Below are 25,506 nucleotides of genomic sequence, written 5' to 3'. Positions count from 1 at the left end.
TGTATTAATTTTTATTTATTTTGTTTTGTATTATATATACACATTTACAAATTTTTAACTTAGAGTTTAGTATTTATTTAATTTTTTTCGAAAACACTAAAGAAAAAAGTACTTTTAGCTAAAATGTAAGCCACAGAATATATATTATTATTATTATTATTATTATTATTATTAGGGTTTACTGATTTTTACTATGCTATTTTTGGTTCTGTATTTCTATATGTATTTATTTAGGTCAGGTTACGCCTGCTACGTAGGAAAGTTTGTTTATTTTAGAGTTTGCTGAGTATTTTGTTACTCTTATACTAAGTTTTCTAAATATATGAGGTAGAGCTCCATCCATATACTTTTGTTTTTGCTGTTTGGAGATGATGCGATCAGCATCACTCTCCATCTGCTTTTTATTTTATGTACCCAATATTATTTTGAGGCTTAGTGAATTCTAGAGCCTATTTATGCAGGAGAGAGGGTTTGAAAATTTGATCTCAGATAACCCACAACTATTTGTCAGAGTATTTTAAAGGATATTTTATATTTATTATGTGCCACTAGAATATCAAAGCTTGCTTAATTTTTATGTCTGTAACGCTGTTATTGTATTTCTAGCTAAGGTTTACTGGATAAAGTACACGAAATGTTTAACATTTCGACTATTTGCCTTTATACGAGGCCAAATTTTTAGTGTAACGAAAATTATTGTGTGTCTATAAAGACTGAAATCCCTTTACCGATGGGTCCATAACTGGACGCTTACCAACATTGTTCCTTTTTTAAAAAATATAACCATTTATCAATATATTGACAATTCACAGGACAAGACGAAGTTCACAGACGACTGACTACATATATGAACCATAGGTCCATTTGCTAAACTTTTTTACTATTCTAGAAGAATAATTTAGCTTTATAGCCTTTTTCAAGGTATTTTTGAAGTATTACTGGTTTTTTGGGTGCATCAACACTTGGGTTATTTCCATTTGGTTTATTATACGAGGCTACAATCACTATTTGAACACTGAAATCCTCTGATTGAAACTAAAAGCTTAGGCTGTAACTAGGGACTTAGTATGTATATCGACAATTTATAGGACAACACGAACTTTACAAAGGATTGTAGGTGACGTAGGCCCACACGCCAGAGCTTGGTTAATCTGCAAGAAGCATTTACAGCTAATGCTACGAGGAAATGAGGTTGATTTTTTATTGTTTTATAAGAATGCTATTTTTTATACACCCAATATTTGCTTTTTCAAGTGACTACATGTACCAGAAGCACACAGGCCAACACTAACTAGATTTTGATTTATACTATCTCAGGTGCTAAATGTATCAAGAACACTGATTGTACATATTTTTGAGAATCCAACTATATCAGGATTTTTCTATGTAAGTATATTTTTATTGATTGCTTTGTTTAACAGATCAAACAGAAAGACGGCAAAATTCACTAAATGTAGGTGATTGCATGAAAATAACTAGATCAAGGGGTGACCAACAGTGAGGTGAATGTGTATATATAAAGGGTCGCGCTCTATTATTCTCGCCTTCGCTGGATTGGCGAAGGAACGCACTTGTTGGCGGTAGAACCTGAACGGGCTCCACCAAGGCACCGGAGACTCGAAGCAGATGTTTTGGAGGATGAACCCAAGTAGGGTTATAGGCGCTACGACCAATTTGGTCATTGCTTTTTATATGAGGAATCAATTTGGCCCACTCCCAAAATTAACTTAGATTGCTTATAATTTATGAAATTTGAAGTCTGCACAAGATCCGATGACAAAATCTAAAAATTGTAACAACCCTGCCAGGGACTTGAACCACTGGACAGATAGGTTAAAAGCCTAGCGCTATACAAACTAAGCTATCTGCATTTTTTAAAAAAGTTAGTTATGTTAAGAAATATATTGAAACATTTGAGAATAATATTTGTCTGGATCGACAGAGGAGACAACATTTCGAAATTTTTACAGACTGGGTGTATTTTTCCACTATAGAGGCCTTCACTATATGTAATTCGAAACGCTAAAGTTCAGCTAGCTTCCAAAATTGAGGCAAAGATTGTGTTTGACGAGATTAACAAGTTACAATTATATCCAGTTACGGACAAATAAAGCTAAAACTCTCAGATTTACTGTACTAGCCAAGTTTTAGTAACATTTTCTTCACTTTAGTACAAATACCAAAGAAATAGGTATATTTTATTTATAATTTGCCAAAATGTACTAGTATTTAATTCACAAAGTTAGGTAAAAAACAGTATTTTAAAAAAAATATTGTTACTGCCTTCAAATTTTATGTTATTTAGCCACTAACAACTGGTTTACACTGTTTGACATCCTTTAAATAGCAAAAGAAGGAATTATTTGTTTAGTATTTTTACTACTTTATATTTATTTAAGAAAAGCAATTCTACAGTTTAACTTAATTTTTAACAAATTGTTACTAATTTATATATCAAAGTTATGTTATTTAGTGTGTATGAAGGCGTATAAAGTTAATATTTGTACTTATCAGCGCAACTAACAATTATATTTTACACACAAAAGATAATGTTTACAGTTAATTACTTGAATCAGAGAATAATATTTTATAGTAATTGATTCATTCAGCACTAGTCAGTACTTTTATGCATCAGAAAGTTTTCTTAATTTTCTATTACGCATGCTATTTTGGGCTATTCTTAAAATATATTTCGAAGGCAAACTGGTTTAATTTTCTGCTTATAATGCAAAGTTGACATAGTTTTCGCACAATGCATTGTACATTTTCTATATTCACTACTTACAATCCAAATATTATGCTTATTTAATGTACAACTAACTAACTCTCTAGCCTTCTTAAACCCGAATGTTCATGGCTGTAGCAACACATGCCTTTCATCTGTCCCTGTCCTGAGCAAGATCCATATATTTTTTCCTTCCCTACCAATTTCCTTTAGGTCCATCTCTACATTATCCCTCCATCTTTGTTTTGGTCTTTCTATTGGTCTTTTATCATCAGGTTTCCCAACAAGAATCCTGTATACTCTTCTTTCCTTTCCCATTTGTGCCACATGATCTACACACCTAAGTCTTCTTGATTTAATTATTCTAATAATATCTGGACATGAATACAAATTATGTACTTCTAAATTATGTAACCTTCTCCACTCATCTGTCTCCTCATCTGTTTTAGGCCCAAATATTTTTCTAAGGATTTTATTTTCAAATACTCTCAATTTATGTTCCTTTTTCAATGTAAGGGACCAAGTTTATTTACTGTATTTAACTTTCATTTTTTGTAATTAACAAAAATTAAAAGCTTATACTGTAGTTATTATATCTTTTTCTATCAGCTTATTTTGAAATTAATATTATTAGGTATAGTTTTTGATTTATAACTATATTGCTTTTTTTATCAATTTATCTAAGAGTACACACAGACAAACACATGTGTACAAACTTTTATGTACATAGATATGCCTTTTTTTCAATATTTTAGTATGAAGATTGCACTTTAACTATTCAAGCAAGGGTAGGAAAGGTAGGATTTCTGAGAATTTGTTGCAGGATTTTTGTTGTCCAAGTATAGATGAGAACTGAGCTGGGAGACTGTTTTGAACCTTTTCATGAGAGTTTGCATGTGAACTGTATGCAAATTGAGCACTATTGACTGTGCATGCTTCTAAGTTATGCTGTTATTTTACATCAACTCTGTGAGACTGTAGACAGATTTCCCTTTTCAAGTAGTTTTTATTGATTATTTTGTATATGTTTTGGGGACTTAGCAGTTTTATGTTATGAGGCAGTTTGTTTGTAGAATATTTTTACCTGATTGTTTTGAAATATTGAGTGTCTGCTGTTTTACTTGTAATTATTTTCCTTCTTGTGTTGTGTATTTGACTATATTTTGTCCAAGTTCGTAGTATTTAGAATAATTGTTATTGACTTGTAGATGTAGGGAGTTCTCCTTGAAAAATCCTTTGCAAGATACCCTATACTTGTCTGAACATTATTCGTATGAAGCCTTAGTATTCTTAATGTAGAGGTAAATTAGTCTGTAATGTAGGCATTTTTCTGATATATTAGACTCACTCAGCTGTTTCAGCAGGTATAAGTTGCATGATGGTTTACTGCTGATGATGCTAATATGCTCTTCTTATGTACTACGTATGATGTAGCTTACTTGAGTAATTGGAATTTTGTACTGAAAATAGGATTGGCTGTCTATCTTATTCCTATGTTGTTGAGTTTGTTCATATGCAAGCCATGTTTTTACTCTATCCCATGCCTTGGAAGGATCTAGATAGATTGTGTTTGCAGTTTTATGTTTCTCCAAGGTTTCAGCTACGTAGTTCATGCTATGGATGTGACTATTGATTTTTCTTTCTGGATGCCATGTTGGTTTCTGTTTATTCTTCTTGCTGCTTGAATTATCTGAGTTAGGTTGTTTGCTTTTTATTTCTTTATCTTTAGATCTTTTTTTGTTTGTTTTGTATTTTTTGTTTATTATTTGTCAAGGTTTAATTTTATTGACATTGTAAATGCTATTTTAGACAGATTCTACTATTTTAAAATTTTAATTTATTTACTTATGTAATTATAAATAAATACTTTAACAACAAAAGAATTTACCCTAGTATAAAAACTTCTACTAACAAAATGTACTATTATAACTTTTAATTTTTAAAAAATTGTACTTTTGAAACTTTTAATTTTAGAAAATTTTGCATTTGAAACTTTTAATTTTACAAAATTGTACTTTTGAAACTTTAGCTTTGAAAACTTGTATTTTAACAGTTTGATTTTAACAATGTACTATGAAATTTTTTATTTTAAAAGAATATTAAAGAAAGTAAAAAATACAAAACAAACAAAAAAAGATCTAAAGATAAAGAAATAAAAAGCAAACAACCTAACTCAGATAATTCAAGCAGCAAGAAGAATAAACAGAAACCAACATGGCATCCAGAAAGAAAAATCAATAGTCACATCCATAGCATGAACTACGTAGCTGAAACCTTGGAGAAACATAAAACTGCAAACACAATCTATCTAGATCCTTCCAAGGCATGGGATAGAGTAAAAACATGGCTTGCATATGAACAAACTCAACAACATAGGAATAAGATAGACAGCCAATCCTATTTTCAGTACAAAATTCCAATTACTCAAGTAAGCTACATCATACGTAGTACATAAGAAGAGCATATTAGCATCATCAGCAGTAAACCATCATGCAACTTATACCTGCTGAAACAGCTGAGTGAGTCTAATATATCAGAAAAATGCCTACATTACAGACTAATTTACCTCTACATTAAGAATACTAAGGCTTCATACGAATAATGTTCAGACAAGTATAGGGTATCTTGCAAAGGATTTTTCAAGGAGAACTCCCTACATCTACAAGTCAATAACAATTATTCTAAATACTACGAACTTGGACAAAATATAGTCAAATACACAACACAAGAAGGAAAATAATTACAAGTAAAACAGCAGACACTCAATATTTCAAAACAATCAGGTAAAAATATTCTACAACAAACTGCCTCATAACATAAAACTGCTAAGTCCCCAAAACATATACAAAATAATCAATAAAAACTACTTGAAAAGGGAAATCTGTCTACAGTCTCACAGAGTTGATGTAAAATAACAGCATAACTTAGAAGCATGCACAGTCAATAGTGCTCAATTTGCATACAGTTCACATGCAAACTCTCATGAAAAGGTTCAAAACAGTCTCCCAGCTCAGTTCTCATCTATACTTGGACAACAAAAATCCTGCAACAAATTCTCAGAAATCCTACCTTTCCTACCCTTGCTTGAATAGTTAAAGTGCAATCTTCATACTAAAATATTGAAAAAAAGGCATATCTATGTACATAAAAGTTTGTACACATGTGTTTGTCTGTGTGTACTCTTAGATAAATTGATAAAAAAAGCAATATAGTTATAAATCAAAAACTATACCTAATAATATTAATTTCAAAATAAGCTGATAGAAAAAGATATAATAACTACAGTATAAGCTTTTAATTTTTGTTAATTACAAAAAATGAAAGTTAAATACAGTAAATAAACTTGGTCCCTTACATTGAAAAAGGAACATAAATTGAGAGTATTTGAAAATAAAATCCTTAGAAAAATATTTGGGCCTAAAACAGATGAGGAGACAGATGAGTGGAGAAGGTTACATAATTTAGAAGTACATAATTTGTATTCATGTCCAGATATTATTAGAATAATTAAATCAAGAAGACTTAGGTGTGTAGATCATATGGCACAAATGGGAAAGGAAAGAAGAGTATACAGGATTCTTGTTGGGAAACCTGATGATAAAAGACCAATAGAAAGACCAAAACAAAGATGGAGGGATAATGTAGAGATGGACCTAAAGGAAATTGGTAGGGAAGGAAAAAATATATGGATCTTGCTCAGGACAGGGACAGATGAAAGGCATGTGTTGCTACAGCCATGAACATTCGGGTTTAAGAAGGCTAGAGAGTTAGTTAGTTATACATTAAATAAGCATAATATTTGGATTGTAAGTAGTGAATATAGAAAATGTACAATGCATTGTGCGAAAACTATGTCAACTTTGCATTATAAGCAGAAAATTAAACCAGTTTGCCTTCGAAATATATTTTAAGAATAGCCCAAAATAGCATGCGTAATAGAAAATTAAGAAAACTTTCTGATGCATAAAAGTACTGACTAGTGCTGAATGAATCAATTACTATAAAATATTATTCTCTGATTCAAGTAATTTAACTGTAAACATTATCTTTTGTGTGTAAAATATAATTGTTAGTTGCGCTGATAAGTACAAATATTAACTTTATACGCCTTCATACACACTAAATAACATAACTTTGATATATAAATTAGTAACAATTTGTTAAAAATTAAGTTAAACTGTAGAATTGTTTTCTTAAATAAATATAAAGTAGTAAAAATACTAAACAAATAATTCCTTCTTTTGCTATTTAAAGGATGTCAAACAGTGTAAACCAGTTGTTAGTGGCTAAATAACATAAAATTTGAAGGCAGTAACAATATTTTTTTAAAAATACTGTTTTTTACCTAACTTTGTGAATTAAATACTAGTACATTTTGGCAAATTATAAATAAAATATACCTATTTCTTTGGTATTTGTACTAAAGTGAAGAAAATGTTACTAAAACTTGGCTAGTACAGTAAATCTGAGAGTTTTAGCTTTATTTGTCCGTAACTGGATATAATTGTAACTTGTTAATCTCGTCAAACACAATCTTTGCCTCAATTTTGGAAGCTAGCTGAACTTTAGCGTTTCGAATTACATATAGTGAAGGCCTCTATAGTGGAAAAATACACCCAGTCTGTAAAAATTTCGAAATGTTGTCTCCTCTGTCGATCCAGACCAAAAGTATTCTCAAATGTTTCAATATATTTCTTAACATAACTAACTTTTTTAAAAAATGCAGATAGCTTAGTTTGTATAGCGCTAGGCTTTTAACCTATCTGTCCAGGGTTCAAGTCCCTGGCAGGGTTGTTACAATTTTTAGATTTTGTCATCGGATCTTGTGCAGACTTCAAATTTCATAAATTATAAGCAATCTAAGTTAATTTTGGGAGTGGGCCAAATTGATTCCTCATATAAAAAGCAATGACCAAATTGGTCGTAGCGCCTATAACCCTACTTGGGTTCATCCTCCAAAACATCTGCTTCGAGTCTCCGGTGCCTTGGTGGAGCCCGTTCAGGTTCTACCGCCAACAAGTGCGTTCCTTCGCCAATCCAGCGAAGGTGAGAATAATAGAGCGCGACCCTTTATATATACACATTCACCTCACTGTTGGTCACCCCTTGATCTAGTTATTTTCATGCAATCACCTACATTTAGTGAATTTTGCCGTCTTTCTGTTTGATCTGTTAAACAAAGCAATCAATAAAAATATACTTACATAGAAAAATCCTGATATAGTTGGATTCTCAAAAATATGTACAATCAGTGTTCTTGATACATTTAGCACCTGAGATAGTATAAATCAAAATCTAGTTAGTGTTGGCCTGTGTGCTTCTGGTACATGTAGTCACTTGAAAAAGCAAATATTGGGTGTATAAAAAATAGCATTCTTATAAAACAATAAAAAATCAACCTCATTTCCTCGTAGCATTAGCTGTAAATGCTTCTTGCAGATTAACCAAGCTCTGGCGTGTGGGCCTACGTCACCTACAATCCTTTGTAAAGTTCGTGTTGTCCTATAAATTGTCGATATACATACTAAGTCCCTAGTTACAGCCTAAGCTTTTAGTTTCAATCAGAGGATTTCAGTGTTCAAATAGTGATTGTAGCCTCGTATAATAAACCAAATGGAAATAACCCAAGTGTTGATGCACCCAAAAAACCAGTAATACTTCAAAAATACCTTGAAAAAGGCTATAAAGCTAAATTATTCTTCTAGAATAGTAAAAAAGTTTAGCAAATGGACCTATGGTTCATATATGTAGTCAGTCGTCTGTGAACTTCGTCTTGTCCTGTGAATTGTCAATATATTGATAAATGGTTATATTTTTTAAAAAAAGGAACAATGTTGGTAAGCGTCCAGTTATGGACCCATCGGTAAAGGGATTTCAGTCTTTATAGACACACAATAATTTTCGTTACACTAAAAATTTGGCCTCGTATAAAGGCAAATAGTCGAAATGTTAAACATTTCGTGTACTTTATCCAGTAAACCTTAGCTAGAAATACAATAACAGCGTTACAGACATAAAAATTAAGCAAGCTTTGATATTCTAGTGGCACATAATAAATATAAAATATCCTTTAAAATACTCTGACAAATAGTTGTGGGTTATCTGAGATCAAATTTTCAAACCCTCTCTCCTGCATAAATAGGCTCTAGAATTCACTAAGCCTCAAAATAATATTGGGTACATAAAATAAAAAGCAGATGGAGAGTGATGCTGATCGCATCATCTCCAAACAGCAAAAACAAAAGTATATGGATGGAGCTCTACCTCATATATTTAGAAAACTTAGTATAAGAGTAACAAAATACTCAGCAAACTCTAAAATAAACAAACTTTCCTACGTAGCAGGCGTAACCTGACCTAAATAAATACATATAGAAATACAGAACCAAAAATAGCATAGTAAAAATCAGTAAACCCTAATAATAATAATAATAATAATAATAATAATATATATTCTGTGGCTTACATTTTAGCTAAAAGTACTTTTTCTTTAGTGTTTTCGAAAAAAATTAAATAAATACTAAACTCTAAGTTAAAAATTTGTAAATGTATATATAATACAAAACAAAATAAATAAAAATTAATACATACCCTGCAAAAAATCAGTAAAAAAGTTGAAAACATCTCTTTGTGCATCCAAAATATAATAACAAATCCTTCCTGACTGGATTAAATTGTGTTATTTGAGTAATATTAGGCTAAACTTGTGAAATAAACAAATAGAAGTTGAGAACACACACTTAGTGTGTCGAAAATGTAACTACAAATCTTTCCTGAACAGATTGAATTGTGTTATTTTGGTAATAATAAGCCTAGAGTTGTGAAGTAAACAGATAGCAGTTGAGAACTAAAAGTCTTTCCTGAACAGATTGAATTGTATTATTTTGGTAATAATAAGCCTAAACTTGTGAAATAAACAGATAGAAGTTGAAAAAACACACTTTGTGTGTCGAAAATATAACTAAAAGTCTTTCCTGAATAGTATAAATAGTGATATTTTGGTAAAAATAAGCCTAAACTTGTGAAATAAACAGATAGAAGTTGAGAACACACACTTTGTGTGTCGAAAATATAACTAAAAATCTTTCCTTAATAGTATAAATAGTGTTATTTAGGTTAAAAATAGGTATAAAATTGTAAAATAATAAGTTAAAAGTTGAAAAAATGTCTTTTTGTGAGTCCAAAATTTAATAAAAAATGTTGTATAAATAGTGTTATTTTGGTAAAAAATTAACATAAAATTGTAAAATAATAAGTTAAAAGTTGAAAAATTGTCTTTGTGAGTCCAAAATTTAATAAAAATTGTTGCCTGAATAGTACAAATAGTGTTATTTAGGTTAAAAATAGGTATAAAATTGTAAAATAATAAGTTAAAAAGTTGTAAAAATATCTTTGTTAGTCCAAAATTTAATAAAAAATGTTGTATGAATAGTGTTATTTTGGTAAAAAATTAACATAAAATTGTAAAATAATAAATTAAAAATTGAAAAAATGTCTTTGCGAGTCCAAAATTTAATAAAAAATGTTGCCTGAATAGTACAAATAGTGTTATTTAGGTTAAAAATAGGTATAAAATTGTAAAATAATAAGTTAAAAAGTTGTAAAAATATCTTTGTGAGTCCAAAATTTAATAAAAAATGTTGTATAAATAGTGTTATTTTGGTAAAAAATTAACATAAAATTGTAAAATAATAAGTTAAAAGTTGAAAAATTGTCTTTGTGAGTCCAAAATTTAATAAAAAATGTTGCCTGAATAGTATAAATAGTGTTATTTTGTAAAAATAAGGATAAGCTGTGAAAATGTTTGACATAAAGTCAAAGTTTGGTAAAAAATAAACTCAAAATTAAATTAAATAGCACACAGTAACATACATTTACTACCTAAATCAATAATCAAAGGGTCCTAGGTTCGTTACCCCGTGATAAAAGCAAATGGTGAAAACTGTAGGCCCCGTCCCTGATAGCTCTCCCTTCTTCATAGTACAGATAAAAAAAACCTGCGCTAAAGCGTCCTGTGCCTTGGGGCAACCCTGAGTGGAATATTAATTGGCGGCGGAAACCAGTTCTACAAGCGACGCATAGCTTCAGAGATTTGACCCTTGCTGCGCATTCTCAGACATCCTTTGTTGTCTGGTTGAATCCCTCCCCTGCCCTACACTATTGCATATCTTTTCCCTGTTCTTGCGTACTGGTTAACCTTGGAAAAACCGGTTCTGAAAATCTACCGACGCGTTCTCTGATTGGTCAATCAGATTCCTTCTTTGTTCTGACGTTCTGACGTCATTTGACCTTGAACGCACACTCCCCAAATTCCTTTCTCGTCTACCTGCGCGGAATATTAATTCATTCTCTCTGTCTGGCATCAGAGCGGAATCGAGATTCGGAGACAGTATTCTGTCTAGCGTGTGAAACCACCGTGTTTCATAACATGATGAAATTACTGCATAGTACTAATTAATAATATTACATATCGCGGGTTCAAATACCGGGACCGTCCCCAATCGTAATTGGACCTGTACCTACACCCATTACCACCATTCAAAGCGGATCATAAACCATAGAAAACTTATTTTCAATACTATAAACATTAATTATTATCGATTGATACGTTACATACTTTGCAGTAATGAATATAAAATCATATGCATAGCATTTAGTACCTCTAATTACCTTCTATATACATATTTTTCATAAAATAAATAATTATATATTCATAAAAAAGTTATAAACATGCAAATACATAAATGTAAAGTATTCTAAGTACATGCAAATGAATTCTAAGTACATGCGAATTAATTAAAACCCGTGCACATTAGTTATAAGTACATGCGAATAAATTGCGAATATTAAATAGCAACATCCGTTAGCGGTGATACCATCTACTTGCCGGCCCCCGTGGTGGAGTGGTTAGCACATCGCGCTACGACGCCAGGGGTCCCGGGTTCGAATCCCGACCTGGGCATGGATGTTTGTGAGTGTCCATTCATCAATTTCATCATGTCGTCACTCATCCCTTGTCATTATTGTTCACTAAATGTGACACTTCACACAACTTCATATTAATTAGTTCAGAAATACCTCCAGCCCACCTATTGTTGTATCATATACATTTGTTAAGCTTAGTATTAATTCATGTATTCCTGCAATTTTTGCTGCTTTGATTATTTCTTCAGGATTTGGACCTGGTCCCTCATTATGAAGCACTTTTTCAAACACGATACAATGTAATTCTTTACATTCACTCAGCGCACCATCTTCGCAAATTAGCCAAAAGTGGCACAAAAAGAGAAGTAAAATATAATAGCAAATCAATCAATCAAATTGTAGGTTCAGTCCCGATTAGCTTATCTGTACATAAGTGGTCCTAAAAAGAAACTCACACTAACAATCTTTACATTCTTAAACGCAGTGCTCGAAGTGATAGAGGATGCTGGGGTGGTATCCCCCAGGTAACCCACGGCTCGACCAAACATACCGCCAGCTAAGCTTTTCCACTTCAAGCGCTGTTTTAATGCAAGAAACAGTGGCGCCGATTAGGGGGGCGTTGAGGGGCGCAGTTGTTTCCCCCAACTTTTTGCCTGTGCACTATGCTAAACCTTATGGACCAAAGGAAATTAAACTGTACTCCCCCTTTCCCTAGTTTTGGCAACTGCACCTCTAGTTTTGGAACCCAATCGCAGCCACTGGCAAGAAATGTACTTGAAGACCATGGCTGGCGAGTAGGATGGCTGGCCGTACTCGTTCGTATCATTCTCATAAAACTTGCGCTATTTTTGGCTGCATGTTGATTCTGCTTCAGCTGGACTAGCCTGAAGAAAATTTCCAAGTCGCCACAAAGTTCCTTAATTGTGATTGGTGGATTTGAAAAATCGTCTAACGTCATTGGTGTCTACTCGCGCTTGGCATGCCGGACATTGGATTCGATCCAATGCTAACAAATATGCTTGCGTCATGCAAGTGCTCTTTTGCCACCCCGTGTTCCTGTCGTGACGTGACAAATCTGTGGTTCTCTCAACTCCAGTATTCAAGTAGCTATGTCATCAAGCGACATCCCCCCTCCCCCTGTTCCGCCCACGGAGGCAGTGGGAAGGGGGTGAACGGGAGAAGCATGCAAGAGACTTCGTGTCCTAGAAACCTTATTTCTCGACTTCAAACCGTTACTGTGGCGCCACAGATGGGAGTTGGGGGCGATATCGTTGTTTTCAAGCTTTGAGAAACTAGCAATGCTATACAACTTGAGAGTATAGTTGTTTTTTTTCAAAGCAGGGTTGCCTTTAGAAGGTGGGACCAACCAGGAAAAAAAACTGTTCAAAGACGTGAAGTGAATAGTATCGCTTTTTTCCCCATACGTGTCATCTTTTACGCATGATTAAGTATGTCAACTTTAAGCTCAGATACTTATCGAATGCGGTAGACTACTATTAATATACAGGGTGGCCCAAAAAAAAGGTGACCAAAATGATTTCTGTTACCTTTCTTGGGTCACCCTGTACTAATGTTGATAGTAGAAACTTAGTTGCAAGAAATATTCTGAATAATATATCCGATTTTTATCATTTTTTAGTTGGCATTGGCTGTTTCTACCCTATTCATCTTTTCAGTGAGTACCCTCATTGAAATTGTCTGAAAAAGGAATGGATATTTCGAGAAACAAAGATTAATTTTTTCCCCCACATACACTAAATTTCTCTCTATCCATTTAAACGAAACATCTTTGACAGATTTAATGCTTGGGAAGGGGAAAAAAATGTACTCACCTTCATTGACTTTGGTGGAGCAGATAGTAACTTGCCCCTTTCCCCCAGTTCGGTGCCTCAGTTCTTTATTGAGTTTTTTTATTATTTATTTTTTGGAAACTAGAACAAAGCCGACTTCGTCATTTGACGAGACGAGGCAAGATCATATGAAGCCTCGTCTCCCTACTCCCCCTTCCAACGTAAAAATGAACCAAGCCTCTTATCTGTTTCTACAAGGCTCAACAGTGTTTTATTTTTAAGAAACACACAGCTCTTGAAACCTTGTAGATATAAAACTGTTTACACTTCTGACACGCACATGCTTCACGAAATCTTGTCCATATTTGTCATGTTATCTCTCATTTTAGGTGATAAAATGTCTGGTTTAATTTATGACTTGTGATAATCACCCATCCTTACTCTTCCTAAACTATTTTTTTTAACCAAACGTTTCAAGCAACGTCAGACCTCTCCTCTGTAGAGTGGGATGCAGAAATAGTACGAGGCTAATTGTCCAGTACCATGTTCATTACGTTTCTTCTACGCATTGGGAGGTTCAACACCGGAAACAAAGCCATCAGCACAATTTCATTCCCTAAAGTAATCTATAAAAGTTAATGAAAGTAGTGGTGGATAATTTTCCTGGTAATACACTGCCCTCCAGAAATTAAGCAACAACAAGAAAATGTGAGGTAAAAGAGAAAACAGTTGGAGAAAAGAGAAGAAGAGTGGTGGGCACGCTGAAAGAAAGCAACGAATGCGTTAGGGATCATATCCCTTATTAGTGTCAGACAACGGTCACTTTCGTTACAAATAAAATGTGTACACCCTCCGGCCTTGTGTTTGATTATATTGGATGATCACCATTTGTTGCTTAATTTATGGAGAGCAGTGTATTTTAGCATCCAACTTGACCATCTCCCACAATTGATGTGACACGATACAAATGCGTAGGACAGTAGAATCATCGTCAGTAAAACAATTTTTGATATCAAGAGTTGTGTTTTTGTTGTTTTACGTCGTATTTCTGCCATTTTTTGACTAATAGGAACGATGAGGATGAATGATGATTAGATGAAAATGATAAAACGACGAAAAAAGAAGCTAGTCTCAGGATTATGGTTCCCCCGTTTCCATGTGCTAAGCACTATATGTATCGTAAGTTACACTTATGTATGTATATGTTAGATGAATACATAGTCGAAGACGACAGCCATGCCTTGGCCGGGAGTCGAACCCGGGAACTTTGGTGGCGTGTTAGAAAGTCGACCACTGAACTGGCTCAGCCACAGACTCGACGGTATCAGAATTGCATGTGATAGTGACTCAGACTTGAAACATAATTTGGAGGGAACAAACATAATTGTATTTTTTCAGTTCTGGGTAGGTGTTGAAATCGTCTTCCGTTCTTTTCACGCGGATTCGACAATCTATCACTTCCTTATCTTAAATTAAGTTCACGCAATAAAAAAATATCGATGAGTAATAGCACAGATAAAGGTGTGTATATATATACCTTTAACATGTTATATGTGGTAATAGTAAAAAATAACTATGGTAGTGTATATATTCTCAATAGAAAGATTTTTACCTTAATGGCAACGTAAAGAGCTTGAACAGAAAATCCCAAAACACGCGTATGCCGGGAAGGGGGTGCATAGTTCTCCCTCTAATTCAAACACCATTCAAACAACTTATCTATTCCTCGTCTTGTCTTAATGTTCCTATTGCTTCTACTTTTCCTTGGCTTTCTCAAGAACTAAGATGAACACGCGAAGTGTAAAGAAAGGTTAAAGTTCATTTTATTTCATTTTACAGCCTACCCGTGTCTGACGTCGAGAGAACAAAGTTTTATGGAATACGAACTTGATGGACATTTCTGCTACATTTTTCGCAAGGGAAGAGGCTAATAAAGACAAGACCAAGCATATAGTTTTTCCCAATCGTAAATAATCATGATTTGAATTTGTTGAACATGAGCAAGTTAGTATTATGCGGGATTAGTAGGTTGGGATCTAAAGAAGCCACAGTCCAGGAGATTCGAAACCGGGACCCTTTGTATGAACTGTTATTACACTGGCTGGACTACACCAGCAAGCTTGAACAGCCTCGTGTCGTCACGCTCACACATTCATGACATTAATTTGGAATTTGGAAAATTAATTTGAATAAGGGGTTTCAGTGTTTTTTCTGTACTTAACTGAATTCAATTTGTCCCTAGCGTATAAGCTTGCACTAATGTGCTATTTGTACCCAGTAAAAAATATTTTAATTGTTTCTTATGCAATTTTAACTACTATTCACATAAGCTCTCTCTTCATAAACTTTTATCTTCTCGTATAATATCTAAGAAACTAAAAGTTAAAATATACGAAACAGTTATTTTGCCTGTAGTGTTTTATATGGATGTTACATTAAAAGAATAACACAAGTTAAGAGTTTACTTGAAAATTGAATATAAGAATCCTTAGAAGAAAAATATTTGGAGAAAATAAAGTCCTTAGAATAATATTTTGAGGAGGCCGGTGAATGGGAAAAGGTTGCATTTAAATAATGCATAATTTGTATTCATTGTTCGGAACTTATTAGAATAATTAAATCAAGAAGACCTAGATGGGCAGGCCATGTGACAGGAATGGGAAATAAGAGTTTGCAGGATTCTTGTTGGGAAACCTGATGGTAAGAGACCTGTAGGAGGGCCAAGACGAAGATTGAGAGATAACGTTGAGATTGGCCTAAAGGAAATTGGTAAGGATGGAAAAGATTGGATTTATCTTGCCCAGAATAGGGCCAGATGGAAGGCTTGTGTTGCTGCAGCCATAAACTTTCGGGTTTTAAGACGGCTGGAGAGTTAGTTCTTCATAGAAACTGTTTCAGATTGTACTTACCTGTTGTGTGGCGTTTTTCAAAAGTAGGAAAGGGGATTCCCTGATGGCGCAACTGTACGTGGAAGCCTTGTAATCGTCTTGCACTTTATTCAATCAGATTCAAGTCGCCCATTGATACCATTAGGACAACCGTGACGGGGAGTCTCGTGTTCAACGTGGTTCGTGCATTCAGTTGAAGCTGGTCTGTTTAAACAACTGCTCAGTTCTTCCGGAAGGGTTTTATGGCGCTTCGACCCTCAGTCACGCACTGCTTTCAGTTTGTGTAAACAAATCGTAAAACTTTGATGACGTCACACGGGATTCGCCTCTCGGGCTCGGACACAGGGTTGCCAGCTTGTCACTTTCGGTACCAGATCTGGTCCCTTTCTAGCTCCTAAATCTCAAATTGCTCCAAGCAGCGGTGTGATGGCGTTCGAAATTTTTCCAGTTGGGAGGAGGGAGGGTGTCCACTAGCTTTTTCCATTCAATTTCGGATATTTTACGCCACTTTTCAATTTATTTGGTTAATCGTGACGATGAGAATGAATGATTGAACAATGAAATGGAGATGGGACAAACACAGTAGCTACCGTTTTGAACCTGAGATCTCTGGCTTCGTAGCACGTTACACCGATCACTCCACCACAGAGGATCCACTTGAAGCTTCAAGATATTGCGTGTGTGTATCAGGCCAGTACCCAGGACTTTTTTGAGATTCGTGTTTATATGGATGTATGTATCTATATACAGTGGCGGCTATTTGGAGGGACCTGGGGGCAGTTGCCCCCGACTTTTTTGCCACTTTTGTCCCCGTACTATGGCCTCTTAATGCTTGTCTACCAAGAGAGAATAACAGTTCTTTCTCCCCTCCCCTTACCCAGTTTTGGCACCCAATCACCGATCCTGGTCAAAAGAATTCGGATAGTTCTGAATTTCGCAAATTAAAAATGTTTTCAAATGTCCTTGATTTTCTTACACCAGCCACGATAATTCTATGTTTAAAAAATAATATATTATAAATTAAATTATATACATTAGCAATTATTATTACAATAAAGAATTGTATGAGTTAATGAGTTAACCAATAGCCCGCTACGACCCCCCCCAAGCTAGTAGCGGCGATTGGGTGCCAAAACTGCGGGGGGGGGGGGGGCAAGGACAAATTACTTCTTAGTAGACAAGTTTGAATTTGAGTTTTTGTTTTAGGTCCACCATTATGCACGGATAGACTAATTGGGACTGGACCTACAGTTTAATGTGGGATCCGAACCACTATGTGCCTCCACCGAGTCTGGGTGTGGATAGACAAGGCTTAGCATTTTAAGAGGCCATAGTGCAGGAGCGAAAGTAGAAATACTGGGGGGGTCAACTGCCCCCCCCCCCCCCCATGCCCTCCAATCACCGCCATTGCTGGTAGCCTTGCATCAATGGTTATAAAACTAAAAGTATCCAATATCGCAGACTGCAGACTTCTGGAGTCTGCCTCTCTACACAACAAAACACATTCATTTACGCAAGGACATAATTGAATTTTTTACAAGTTTGAAAAATCGTCGATGTTATTTTCGTAGCTTTTGATAGGTTTACATTTAAACATTTCATGGCCAAGGGGGGGGGGCATGGCCCCTCCCCTGGGTACGGGCTTGGTGTGTATATATACTGCTCAAAGTCCCAAAAACTTACCAACAAGAGGCGAATTTCTTATCCGTCTTTAGATAACACGGTGTTATTAACACCGTGATTGGCATGGAGAAAAACCATCTTCTGAAGCTGTAGTCTCTCATTACAATAGAACTCGGCGTGTTATTCTGCTCGTACGTTTTACGTTCCACACTGCCATCCTTGTCGCTGAACACGCTCATAGGCTGCAGGTTCGAGTCCGTTGATGGGCATGAGCGTTTCTTTATGAGGCACCTTCCGCCACTTTCGTTTGACCACCATTCATCCTCATCGTTGCGATTAGCCTAAAGAAGAAAAATATTGGCAGATTTTTCGCTCCCATGTTATGATTTTTGTAAAAAAAAAAAAAAAAAAAAAGTAGTATGGCAACACTGCGTCGGAAAGTGAAGCAAGGAGAATCGGCCGTCTGCACTGCAGGCATCAGATTCTCGAGACACGGGAGATGAATCGGAACAGAGTGGATTCTTCGATTTTAGACGAATCTAGTAAAAGGACAAAAGGTGAGGGTATGAAGTTGGGTACACATTTAGAGACCCTTTGAAGTTGTATGATTTCAGTGGTGTTTGTATAATTGTATTTCGTTTTGGAGACATTTTGAATGCAATTAAGGAGAAACTATCGTATTGCCCTCTTTCTCCGCAGAAAAAATAAATCGAAGTGAGGTTCTGATTCCCGTAAAGAGAATTGAGCTGGGGATTTTTGAACGTGCATGGAAGGGCTCTGGGATTCATCCAGCCTGTAATGTGAGAGGGTAAAGGCCATCGGAGCTTGGTGCTGATCGCATCAGCATTGTATTGCTTGTAATGGTAATAATGTATTCGGTAGCGGGGTGAAGGAGTGGCCTCTTCACAAGTCACCTAAGTATCAACCTCACCCTCACGTAGTATACCCTGGACTGCATTGTTAGACTACGAAGCTATGGCATCTGGACCCACAGCTGAATCCTCTGCGGAGCTGTCAATATGTGTTCGTTATTGCCCATTCATCCATGTGCGTTCGGGAGGGGAGGGGGCACGTTCCCCGCCTGGAAAATGAATGTCAACCTATTTCACGCATATACTTGCATTTTAATCTCGGTAATTTGTCAATTATAATAAGGACGTTGCAGGAACATTGTATCTGCAAACTGAAGGAGGGATTTATGAGGGGGCAACGCTATTGTCGAGAAAATAAGCAAAGTTTGCCCCTCCGTGAAAAAAAAATACTGGGAACGTCCGTACTTTCAACAAATTCATCCTCATCGTCGCCATAAGTCAAATGTGGCAGAAAAGCAACTTAAAAAACAACAAATAAATCAGTAATACTGCCTCCGGTATCACTACGAGTGTCTTAAATATATTTTTCTTTTATTTGCTTTATTTTACTTCGCTTTTTGTGCCACTTTTGGCTAATTTGTGGAGATGAGTGATGACGTGATGAAATTGATGAGTGGAGAATAGACACTCGCAAACATCCACACCCAAGTCGGGATTCGAACCTGGCACCCGTATGTCTTAAATATCCTCCTAATCATGTGGTCGCAACAATATTGAACGTCTTAAAACAACACACATGGACGTCCCCTGACATTTTTCTACGGGAGAGGGAAGGGGGGGACAACTCTAACAAAGTCACTTGTTAATATTTACAAATTTTAAAATGTCTATTTTTCATTTTCAGTCATAAGAACAACTATAATTTTAATGTTTGGGAAAAAAATTTACATTACATGAGCAGTCAAAACCATTGAAGTGGTACGAGAACTTTTGCTATTACACAAAATTTTGGACAACTAATTTGCCAGTGGGGCAAGTGCCTCCCGCTGGATACGCCCATGGATTTATTACGTCATGAACTCGCAATGTGCCCTGGCCTCTTTTTGCAGAAACCTCGGTCATCTCGTAGGCTCTCTCTGTGACAAGTTGGAACGAACGTTGGTCTCCCCGCAGCCACGAACAGTGCGTGCAGGAAAGGCATGCCGGGAGATCACGTGTCGATCGTTTTCTTTTTCAATTATGAACAACATGGCTTGAGGAGGAATATTCACGGCTTATGTGGAAGGCCATGGTACGCCCTGTTCGGCATGGGGTTTCTAAATGAAATATTCACGTCGGCATTTTGTGCTTGCTATGGGGATATTTCTGGAAAGAATCTGCCGCCGTGGAAATCTAGGCGGGGCCGAGACACGAGTGTAAAGCCATCCGTACAAGGTTCGAGAAATGTTGGAGCAGTTTTTTTAAGAGCACGAGTAGTGTTGCTACAGGAATGGAAACTCCTCTAAGCGCAGGAAAATTGGATTGGGTTCCCTGGTGAAATGGAGTTTGTTTTTAAAAATGCCAAAATGGGTTTCCCTTATCGCACCACGCGAGAGCAACCTTGCGTTCTGACGTCACCGGGGCCCGGTTTTTCAATGTACGATTAAGGTCAGTGCCGGATCTAAGCAGCAAGACCCCGCAGTGTGGGGAAGGCAGGGATGATCAATCTTTTAAGGGGCCCTCGCCATGCATATAATTAGGGAGCGGAAGTTGATGACCTAAAAAATATAGGTATATGACCTATAGAATGTCCTAAAAAATGGGAGAAAATTACCATTAAATGTGTTAGTTTCGGGTTAAAAATTGAAATGAAAAGGAAATTAATCAAAATGCAGTCTCCTTATCTGATCTAAAATTTGAGTTTGCCTCAGACGGACATCTGGTGGTTTCACCCGACACAACAAAGACTGTCACCAGTTCAGCATTTCTTTTGCTCGTAAATTGCAATCCTGCGAGATATATATTTCACCTTGGCGAAAAGACTCAAGAATATTACCAAAATGAAAGAAGTGACAAAATATGAAGAAAAAATACACCAAATATTGCGAAAAATGACGGGAAAATGCCGAAAATCGGGGAAAATGACCTAAAACCTGAAAATTGGTAACAAATGCAAAAAAAATGCACTTTACAATTGCTTTTTTTGGGTTCTAGACGAAGTGTAATATTGTGTATATTGAATGAGCATCGTGTCCGAGATGTCAGAAAAAAGACGACATTTCATCAACTTCCGCTCCCTACATATAATATAGTGTTCGTATTAAAGTATGTATATGTAAAGCAATAACTGTAGTAATATATCTAGCACCGAAAGGTAAAAAGACAAAAAAAAATGGAAGAATAGTCGCCTAAATATTTTAAGTGAGAGAATTTGTTATTAATTTTAGATTGGCATTTGTTTTTCGGTGAATGGATCCTGCTTAATGGTCCATACCACAAACTAAACAAGTAGTTGTATTTACAATATAACCAGCACGAGAAAGTATGAACCCCCCTCAGGCAGATTTGCCTACACTTAAAACTAGCTCAACATGCCCATATGAGCTTTTTGCTCAAGTGTGGAACCCTGTCTAATCCAAGATTTTTGTAAAAATGCCCTCGGGAATTTCCCGTGAAAGTATGACCCCCCCCCCTCAGATTGATTTGCTCACACTTACAAAAGTTGCATCAGCCAGATTTTTGTCCATAAGCTTGTTAAAAATATGCCTCTCTTGATATTGTTTTGGATACACCTGAAATTAAGCCAAAAACCCACACCCACCCACACATATTTACTTCTGGTTTAAGTTTAATTGGACCCCAGCCTCAACTTGCATATCTAATATTAAAGCAAAGTAATATGCAAGATTTTCTAGAATTGCTCTGTGACTCTCGCATTTCTTACATCATAAACATATGATTTTTCACCTATGAGAATAACACTACATATGGTGTCATCAGGGAGTGCATTGTGGAATTCACAGATAATTTTAATGTTTGTCCTGTCATTAACCACAACTTGTTTCCTTTTTGAAGTGTTGATGACAAACATGGGCCTCTGTGCTTTGAATTCATCTGGTGTGTAATACATGTCAGTATTGCCAGTAGTGACCCTTTTGTATGATGTAAATGCCTCATATAATTTAAGGAAATCATCCTTGGACATGTCTAAATTATAATTTTCTCTAGGAAATACCTCATTTCTGCCATTTTTAAGATAAATGTTCTTGGTGTTGCAGCTATCAAATTTACTTGAATTTTTTTCCTGATTATTGTGTCTTCCAGTCTGAAACAGTACCACCACAAAATCTGGCATGTCATATTGTATACTGGAGAATGAATTTGTAGCATCAAACTCATAATAGGTACCAGATGCGGGCTTCTGTACACATTGATATGTATAAAATTGTAGAGGAATCTGTGGATTTTTTATTATATGTGCTTTGTATTTAAGAGCATAACTGGCTTCATATTCAACAACTGGGATTCTTAGCTCCATAGTCTGAATAATGCATTTGCCTGCATCAGGTAGGGTATTAGGCAGAGCTTCCCCTGTAGAGTTTAATGCACTGTACCTCATCAAAGCATTATTATCATTGGCAGCTCTTCTAAATGTGATTCTTAAACCACCCTTCCACATAATATCTTTGTAATCTGAGAAGAATCCTGGCAACAGGCGCATGGGGAACAGCACTGTGTGGCTCTTAGATATAATTTTATCACCAGCCTCAAATCCACCTATTTTGTAGTAAGAAGCCTCGGTTTTGGATAATTTTAGTGTGGCCAAAGCTGTGGAGGTAATGCCGGGATAATCTACTCTGTTTATAACAACACCATGTTTTCTGATCTCAATTTCAGAGAACAGATGCGGCACAAAATTGTCCACCAATCTTATATTTGAATTTGCCGGATAATCTGTACCATCGAGCTTTACAACATCAAATTTGATGTATAGATCTGCTCTGTGGAGGTGTATAAAGCTATCCCCTACATCAAGATCAACCTCAATCTCTGTGTTGGGTTGATTTAAATTTGCAAAGGTCCTCCTGTTTGGAGGGAATGCTTGTATCTCATAACTCTCAATATTTTCCATTTTCTTCTTGTATGTATTTTTATTTAAATATTAATCTCTATGATAGCAGTTGTTGTGGCTCCAGCAAAATCAACTAATTCTTCTTTTTCATTAGTGACCATCAATTCAATATAATCTATTCTATTATGACACACAGGAAAATATAATGTTGGGGATGGATTGTAGATGATGGGCTCCATAAATTCAGAGTTAGGTTTAAATGTTGCAATGATCCAAGTTTGTTTGTGAGTGCCTATGCCATTTGATTTGGTGATCATACCCTCGGCCACATTACAGTGAATATTCAGAGTCTCTATGGCTAAGAATTTAGGTATATTCATAGCAGTGTGTTTGATGGCCGCTTCAAGTTTTGTGTTGTTCTCAAATCCTAACAGCTCTCCTATAGTACCCAGATCCACTGTTTCTGTAGCAGATACAATCTCTACTCTGTGAGTGACAGAATTTTGACTTAACACTATACCTCTGGGTAATTGAGCATTTAAAGTGGACAGATTATATTGCCCTGGAGTGATGACAATTTTTAGATCCCCTACTGCAATTGTATTGTTGTGGTGTGTAATATTAGGGATCAAGTACATGCCATAAAATGCTCTGAGAGCTATTGTTTTGGGATATACTATATCATCATGTAATTTGAGTTTCAATATTGAATTTTGGCTGGTGAGATGGAATACCCCCATGATGTTTTAAATACCACAAGGCTTTTTGAAAATTTTCAATTGATGGTTTATTTATTTGAGACATATATCTAAGAACAGATAAACACAAATGTCCACAATTAACATCTTTGAAGTTTTGAACACGGGCATTATTGTAATAAAGATTAGCTGAATTTAGATATTTTATTAAATTTTCATGTGGAACACCTCCAAATGAATCAAATACAAATGCCTCATTTTTTAAATATTTAAGATAACAGATCCAGTGAGTGCCCTGATTTTTGTACTTATCCAAATTAACAATGCCACACTCTTTGTTGAGTGGTTGTTCTGGCAAAGAATCAGACATGTACACACCTCTAAAATGTTTGATGCCCAGTGGCTTGATTAAAGCTTCAATATTTTGGTTTGTAAGCGGCTCTTGTTTTTTTTAAACTTATTCATGGCTCTCTTAACACCTTTGCCTTGTTTCTCTATGGCCAGGTTATGGCGCCTCTGCTCATCTAATTCTGCCTTATTCTTCTTGGCATCTATTACTGTTTTTGCTATGGCAGCTGATCCCCCAGCTAAGCTCCCAACAGCCCCGAGAGCAGCTAAGATGGCAGGGATAGTAAATATAAATCCCCCTACATGTGATTTTTTTCTAGATTGTTGTAATTTTTTTAATTGGGGGGTACTAAGCAACAATTTCATACCATGGCCCTTGGCAATACAAGAATTTTTTTTCTTGCGCTGCTTTTTGGTCAAAAGGCTATCAATAGTTTTAAGAGATTTAAGACCTGCATAAGGTATTTGATACATAACACCCTTGGCCTTCATTGTAGGTTTATTATATATATATTCACAACCCCCACCCCAGTTTTTGTTTGGTGTTCATAGCTATGGTGGTCCCCAATGCTGCTATTTTTTCACTTAAAGAAGCATCTTTGCTTACAAATCTACCAAATGCAGCCTCTTCTAATTTCTTGTCTGCAACATGTCTCTTGTCAAGATCAGAATGTGTGTTGTATGCTATGTCATGGTCTCTACAAGCAGCATCTAGGGGATTAACACCAGGATCACCTCTGTTTAATCTATGATCCAATTTTGTGCCTGGACCACAATACTGATAGCCTGGAAGGTGTAGTTCAAATGGCAGCTTGTTTATAATGTCATTAACAAGCCCCCGACCCTCAGAAATATTCCAAAATTTAGGTGGTAGAGTATTAATAATTTTTATAAGATATCCAAGCCCCTTAGTGTCATTCACTATAAAATTAGACAATTTTATGCTTATCATGTCCATAATTCCAACCTTTTCATTGTAAAAATTGTGGTTGCCAGCATTTTCCTCCCCAGCTATCACCAATAACCTATCTACAAGTTTCCTGACATCATCAACCCACACAAATTCTTTAGGCAGGGTGTTGTATTGTTTGATTCCACTGCCAGTCTTGATCTGTGACCATATGGGCTTGATTAAATTGTTGTATTTTGCTCCACTGCTAGACTTGACTCTTTTTTGTGTGGGATCATTGTTCTGGTATAGAGCATCTGATTTTATTAATATTTCTTTGTAATGCTCATAATCTTGATCTGTATAGCTGCCAGGCCTTTTCCGAGTCATCAATTCCCACAATCCAGGTGCTCCGAGATACTTAACAAAAGCACCTTTTTCTCCAAGACGAGATTCTGAATATACAATTATATCATCTCCCATAAATGTTACTCTGAAATTGCCAATTCTATGTATGATGCTACCATCACGCTCTGTGTCAGCATATAAGCCAAAGACCTCATCTTTGTTGTCTTTAGGTGTGCTTAAATATTTTTGAGCAAGAAGACCCAATTCAATAGGATCCTGAGTAGCTTCAATTCTTCGAGGAGCAACAGGACTAGGTGTATGAATACTGGAAAGTGGGGTGAATGGATAATCTAATATGTTTCTTGCAGCTACAGGTACAAGCTCTGTGATCAAATTTTGATTTTGCTCT

The 25,506-nt window shown here is 35.6% G+C and overlaps 1 protein-coding gene across 3 annotated transcripts in view; it reads right to left on the bottom strand.

The window, feature by feature from the left end:
• The window catches only part of LOC145987602 (uncharacterized), a 616,185-nt gene that overhangs the window by 293,683 nt on the left and 296,996 nt on the right, over positions 1–25,506 (bottom strand). The window lies entirely within an intron of this gene.

Source organism: Lepisma saccharinum, chromosome 5 (genome assembly GCF_977018435.1).
Source record: "Lepisma saccharinum chromosome 5, izLepSacc3.1, whole genome shotgun sequence".
NCBI lineage: Eukaryota > Metazoa > Arthropoda > Insecta > Zygentoma > Lepismatidae > Lepisma > Lepisma saccharinum.
The sequence above is the reverse complement of the archived record's forward strand: the minus strand, read 5'-3'. Positions and strand labels throughout refer to the sequence as shown.